The following is a 7,511-nucleotide window of genomic DNA, read 5'->3' as shown; positions in this document are numbered from 1 at the left end:
GGAGATAATCATGTGGTTTTTAATTTTCGCTCTATTGACATAGTGTATTACATTGATAGATTTTCGAATATTGAACCAACCTTGCATCCCTGGGAATCCATAGTTTTTGTAATCTTCTCTATTTTTTTTTATCATTGTCTTCTTTTTAAGCAGTTACTAATTCTTTTACTGCAGTTTTTTTCAGATCGGGTTTCCTCCACATTTTTTCTGTATTTGATTCTTTACTTCAGATGCTTTTAATCCAGAGATTTCTTTTTTTATTTCAGAAATTAATTTTGCTCTGAGTTCCCCTATAACTTTCTACTATTGTTTCTTTACTTCTGAAGCTATTAATTCACACATTTTATTTGAGCTAGTATATTCTGCACTTGCTCTGGGTGGGTTCAAGGCCTCAGATTGCATTTTGCTCCCTCTCTTTGTCAGTTCAAATAGCACTTACCTCTGACCTTTGGTGTAGTTTTGGTGCAGTTATAACCTTAACACCACTGAAATTTGGGGGCAGATCTTTTAAGTTTGAGTTTATCCAGTTATGCTCGTCTTGGGTCTAGCAGTTGTGTTCAGCTCCTTCTTGCCGCAGCCCTTGGAAGTGATCTTGTTTTGCCCCTCTGGCACAATAGTGAACCTGTTGTGCCCTTCTGTTGTGCCCCTGGCCCTGGGGGCACAGGGGAGTGCAGAAGGTCTCCCACACACTAGGTGGGCCTGGGCTTTGGCTGGATATGCTAGTCTGGAGACTGTCACAGAAGTTTTTGTTCACTTTAATGGCTTGGGGGCAGGGCCTCCAGAGGGATGGAGGGCTCTGGAGAGCATTGCAGAAGTTTTCACTCACTAGGTGGGCTTGGGATGGGGGCTCCAGAGGGGTGGAGGGTTCCCAAGTGCTCAGCAGAGGGTCTCACTCAAGAGGCATGCCTGGGTTTTGTTCCAGAATGTGCATTGCTTTAGGTGTAGTAAAGTATTCTTAAATTTGAAGCCTAGATCTAAATGATCTGTCTCATGATTTCAAATTTTTTGAAAAAGTAGAATTGTTTTTCTAATTGTCTTTGCTACATTATTATGACTGTTTTTTTTTTCCAGGGCTGAGGAAGTGATGTGATTTGTATATTTTCACACAAGAACATAAGTGATTCTTCAACCCCCTTTTCATTAAGTGGTTTTGTTGATTTTCCTTACAGTATTTTTTATGTTTTGTTTGCTCCTCACTTTTTTATGGAAATATTCCCTTTGCTCCCCTTGTTCCTCTTGCTAATTTTTAGTTTCCAACTTTGGCATTTCCATTAAGTCAGAGCAGTTTTATTCAAACTTCTTCATATACTTACATTTTGCTTCATGTTTTTTACCTCTATAAAGTATTCTGCAGCTTTTTAAAAGGGAAAATATATTTAAGTATATATCCTATTTTAAAGATAAATGTTGTTTCAGCTCTTAAGAGTATATTTTAATTAAAGTTTCTTATAATAAGAGAATGAGGTCTGCGTAGTATTGCTTTTGGCGAATTTGAATAGAATCTTGTTCTGATCGAACAGCTTATCACATTCACACTAGTAAGTCAGCCTTCCTTTGTGGTCAAATATACAGTGATTATTTTTGTTTTTTGTAGATGTTTCAAACTCATTTTCAGTTTTCCTGTGTGTGGCTGTGAGAATTATCTACTTATATATTTTCATGTCTGTTATTATACTTATTAGTTTTCTGTATATTTTACTTGCCTGAGTATAAAAGAATACTAAAATATGTATGAATTTCACAGTTTACTTCTATATTATTCTAGATGTTGTTGGGTGGGGAGCAGATAAAGCTGGAGATTGTTCACATGTCCCACAGTGGAGCAAGCCTGGTCCTAAGAAAAAAAGAATGCCCCAGGTGAGCCATGTGAACAAGTTTTTCTAGCTCCAAGGATGTCACAAGGGCAGGTTGCAAGGCAGAGGCCTATCAGGTGACATCCAGCTGCAGAATGAATAAATAAGCATGCTACTGTGGTTGAGCAAGTCCTTTCTTCCCATCTGGAAGGAAGGCTCTACTTGACTTCAGCTTTCTGCATTTTGACTCTTATCTTTATTTCTCCATCTCACCATCCTTCACCGGAACCATTGAGAGCTTTGCTGGACATGGCACTGTAGTAATATTTCAGTTGTCTTTCCAGTTCCTTAATCTCTTTACCTTTTCTTTCTTTTTTTTTAAAGTAATTTTTTTGGTACAGGGTCTTGCTACACAGCTCAGACTCATAGTGATCCTCCTGTTTCAACCTTCCCAGCACTGGGATTATAGGCATGTAGCACCCAGTTTCAGTGATGGCACAGTGCAGGGCCAGCAGGGCATGTGGTTCAAGGGATTGAACTCAGGTTCTTGTGCTTGCCAGGCAGGAGCTTAGACTGCCAAACTATCTCCCCAGCCACTTTTGTTTTTAAATGTAATTTTTAACAGACACTATTTATATGATTATCCCCATTTTGATACTGTACTTTGTATTAGAAATTAAATTTAGCATTGTGCTGCCTGGAGGATGGCCAATATTTTATAGCATCAACTACATTATGATGTGGCCATGTAAGTAAGTTTAGCCCATAAGCAGAAGAATTAAGTAAATTACTAAGTGTGTATCTTTTAGAAAAAAGATCTTCTCTTCTCTATCTTTACCAGTTATCTGGATTAAGCATGTAATTACTAGAGCTCCAACAGTTATTTTGTAGTAAATGCCATGATGTGAGAATCCTGAAACAAGAAATTCAGAGTTCTGGACATTTGATGATAAAACACTCCTGCTATATAATACAGAAACACATTTTTTGCTTTCTCCAGAGGAGCTCAACATAAAGCTTTCTCCTTAACACAATTATTGTGCATAAATTACTACATCCTGCCACAGCCCACCAGCTTCAAAACTGACACATATTTTAATCCATTGATCAAAATAAACATTTAAACAATGAAATTACCTGTCCTTAATGTTGTTTGTATTCTTTCTTTATCTTGTTTTGTAGCAAGGATAAAGATGAAAATTACTTTCTGTCATAACTTGGAAGATTTGTTCCTTTTCCTTACAGAACATAACAATCTTGTCTAGAACTTTGAAATATGGAAAATCATTTTATTGCCTTCACTGGAATTATTTCAGATCTTTTCTTTCTCTTGATATTCTGGAAGTCACTGAAGGTATGTGCATCAAGGGAGCAGTATATAGACAAGTTAAAAAGCAAAGAAAGGCTTTATTGCAAGTGAAGTAATAGAACCAATTTCACTGATACTAAGGATAAGACAGTGGTTGACACTAGGATGAACTAGTGGAAGATGCTGGAAAGTGAGGCTGAGGAGGTATTTGTCTGTGAGACTAGGCTGCATTTGTTTCCTGCTCCTGACTAGGGACTTACCCTCCCAAAGACACTCAGATATAGGGCCTGTGATGTTTACTTTTTAAGGGAAGTTTCCACAGTCTCTGAGAGTTTTCTGGACTGTAATATTGGAAAGCATCTGGAAGAAGATTTACACTTCCAAAGAGCAATGCTATTACTTACAATTCTAAATTTGCTAAGTAAATGCTCTAAAAGAAACCACTAAATAAAACAGAGGTGAGCACTCTATGGTCAGAAACAAAACTGTTTATTTGTAACATGGAAGGCAACATTAACACAATCCAATCCGCAGGCTTATCTCAAACTTACAGGGACCCTAACACCTCGTCATCTGTAGTGGTAGAATTACTGATGTACACCACCATGCCCAGATATTTTTAAGTTTTTTTCCTTTGTGGGATTTTAGAAAAATGAACTGAAAATCTTGTGATCATTGTTCTCTATTTAACCAGAACTCATCTCCCTACTCCCTATACTTTTGTGTTGAGAAGGAAAGAATAAAGTCTTTTGTAGCTTGAATATTGAGAGAAAACTAGTAAATGTTAGGCCTACATGCTAAGACTCAGCGAGCAGAACCATCACATGGATGTTGTTCCTGGCCCTGGGGAAGTTGGTGTTGTACAGATCTTCAGTGCAGCATGAAGTGCTGCTGTATATAGATATCATCTCCTCAAGCAGCAATTTTCTAGAGGATCAACAATGGTAGCTTTATCTGTGGCTCCATTAGTAGACCTTCATCCTCTTCCTGTCATAGTTTGAAGATTAGCTCCATGTTTTCTAAGATGTCAGACTTTTTTTGTGTTGCTTTTGATTGCAAAGATTGTCCAAAAGTAATTTAAATGAGGATTTTTAGATGAAGCTTATTTTTTGGTTTTGGTGTCAAGGACCAAACCCAGGACTTCCAGCTTGCTAGGAGAGCGTTCTACTACTGAGCTAAATCACCAGCCCCTTAAATTAGAATTCTGAGCTGAAATTAAAATTCCTTAAGCCTTGCTTCCAAATATATGACTTTAAACAGCAAAACTAGTATAACACCAAATGATTGCCTTTGTTGTTTGTGAAATGAACAACATATTAATGAATATAATTTCTTGTTGAAAAATAAAGTTTGATAATTTTTAAGAAACTATGAAGTGTTTTTCTTTTTTCCACCTTTCTACCATCCTGTTTAAGGAAAGCCACTGTTTCTCAATTACATTTGTGACTCATTAAACTCAACAGTAATACTAGTCTTTCTGTATCCCTAATGTATGCTTGTGCTTTACCTCACCTAAATCCATGATTTGTTTCCAAGCACAAAATTCCCTATGGCTTATCAAGGGTAGAGCTATTTTAGCAAAAACATAGCATACAGTGCATAAATAGCCCTCATATATAAACACAGCATGCACAGGAGATTAATACAATTTCCCTCTTTCAAGTGATTAATATTTACCCTGGCAGCTGTAGCATTTTAGTCTTCTATTAGCTGACAGATGTGAATAAGGGTTGCATCTTGGTTCCACCAAGCTGCTTTATTTTAATGCATGTTTATAGCTTGGGGACTATGAAATATGCTCTAGGAATATTTAGAACTCTCATAGGAATTTCTTGTGGCTTCCACATTTTTTCACAAATATATTAAATCGAATATTTTATTTCTTCAGGGCAAAAAGTTAACTGTCTTAAAACTCACAGGTGCAAAACAAGAAAATTTCATCATAAAGAGGGACATTCCACTGTTGTGGTATTGGCTTGTTAAAAGTCTCACAGTGCAGACCACTGTGAGAAATTTTGAAGAAAAAAATGATTAATAGCTTTGAGAATGAGGAAACAGGAAAAGTAGAAAGGTTTGTGCTTGAAAGCTAATTGTAAATGTATTCGACATTAGATTTTGCATCATAGAATCAGATGAGCCATAAAACATTTTCACTGTGCTTAACATCATATATTCATCTTTTGAATAAAAAACGAATTATGACTTGCCATTTTGTAGTTTTGTACATGATAAGTTTATTTTCATATGGATTTGAGGTTAAAATCCTGGCTTGTTATTATTGAAGGTGCTTAAATATTTTTCAGATGCTTATTTCTGAGTATTCCTTTCTGTGCTACATCTAAAATATAGAAAAATCAGAATACAAATTGGAAAACATATTGTCTAACAGTAACATGTAATCTTACAATTGTATGCATGCACATATATACATACATATTTATATAATATAAAATCTAAAATTTATAAAATATATCAGTGTTATATATCATTATGTATCTACAGAACAATTATATCTATAGATCTATATACACATTAAATCATTAATAGTTACAATAGTTTCTAATATATGCTTATTATAAACTATGCACATATGAGTTAAGATTAAAAAGTGGTGCAATACACTTTTTACTGCTTTACCTTGGTCTTAACCATCCAGTAGAAAAGTATGAAGATGAAATATAGGAAGTATAGCCATGCTGTTATGTTGAGCTGTGGGCAACTCAGGTCAATAATTTCTGACATTGCCAGTTAAACAGAAGACCCAATGCTATTATGGGCTACTGGACTCTTTTAGAATATTTTGCTGAGTTTACACCTATAATATTGAATAACGGAACTTAGAAAAAATGGGGTATACAGATGAATGTCCATTTTGTATCTGTGTATTCAAAGTAGTTAGGATAGATATATAATTGTGTTCTCTTAATGAATAGAATGATTTGTTCTAATGGTGTTTGTAGATAGAATCTCAAGTCCACATCTTGTAAAGCAATTAACCACTAAGAAGAATATATGCAGTGTGTTATTTGTTAAATCTGTACTTCCGATTTGATTTGAAACTGTCTCATTGCTATCTTTTTATCAATAAAATTTAAAAAAGTAGTGCAATAAAATATACATTGCTGTTATTCTCCATTGAAATACTCCAGGTCTCTTAAAATAAACTTATCCTATTATTCTTGACATTTTCTGAAAAATTATGCAAATCTAACTTGTGTTGTTGTGGCTAGTTTAACATCCCAAAGTCATTCCAAATGTTTGCCCTTCATGGTCATTCTCAATTTGGGGAAGAGCTAGAAGTAGCAGGTTGCCAGATCCCATGAAAACAGTGGCTGAGGACCCACCACAATGTTTTCTATAAGCCTGCCTTTCTGTTGAAAGGAATTCAGCAACAGAATTCACTGTATTCTTTATCACACCTTCTAAGGACCTTCGGGAAAGGGACTTCCAGAGCTGCTTCAGGAAATAGCAAGAATAGTAGGACAGCTATGATGCAAGCAACTGAGAGTGTTTTGAAGGAGGTCAATGGAAATATGCCTTTTAGTGTAATAATGTTTTTAAAATTTAAAACTTTACCATATTTATAGATCACCCCTTATACAAGCAGATATTTTTGTGTATGAATAAATACTGATGCATATATAGTAGGTAGCAAGAAATCCTTAGTTATATTTTTCTATGCATTAATTAAATAAAAATAAAATATTCAATCTTTTCATAAAGAACAGTAAATACTAGTCATTTCCTTAATTTTGTGTTTAAAGTTATTAGGTAACAAAAAATCATAGTCCTAGCAGAATAACAATATCAAGACAAGTTACATTTTACATAATTATAAAAATATTAATGATAATATGTAGTATCAAATGTGAACTTTACATATGTCACCAGAGAGACAGTGCAAGGGACGTCAGTTAGATTGCATTCAAGGCTGATCTCACTTGCCAGAATTTAGTATAACCAAGGGGAAAAGTTATGGCAGCTTTAAATAGAGTTTTGGAGCCTGCATTGAATGAGTTTAAGGACAGACAGCTTTCTTAGGTTGAGGGAAGATCAGGCAGAGTGGAATCTAGATAAATTTATCTTGGGGATCACAGTAAGACAAGTTTTACAAGCAAGAACAAATGAGTAGATTGCTAATGGTGGAAAACCAGCTTTTTCATTTGGCGAGTGAGGCCATTTTTCACAAGCAATTAGTTCCTGAAGCAAGTAGCTACATTATATCTATTGGTTCTCCATGCTGCGTTATTCAGAGACAAAAAGTTCACGTGATTTCACTATTATGTAAGAAAGAAGTATTAAAGTTTAATTTCTATTTTCAATCTGCTGTTTTTGTACTTCCTTTCTTGCTTCCTTCCATCCTTCTCTCCCTTATTCATTTTTTTCTTCCTTTCTTCTCTCTCTCTTCT

Source organism: Octodon degus, unplaced genomic scaffold, assembly GCF_000260255.1.
Source record: "Octodon degus isolate 3935 unplaced genomic scaffold, OctDeg1.0 scaffold00338, whole genome shotgun sequence".
In the NCBI taxonomy this organism is placed as follows: Eukaryota; Metazoa; Chordata; class Mammalia; order Rodentia; family Octodontidae; genus Octodon; species Octodon degus.
Note: the sequence above shows the minus strand (reverse complement) of the source record.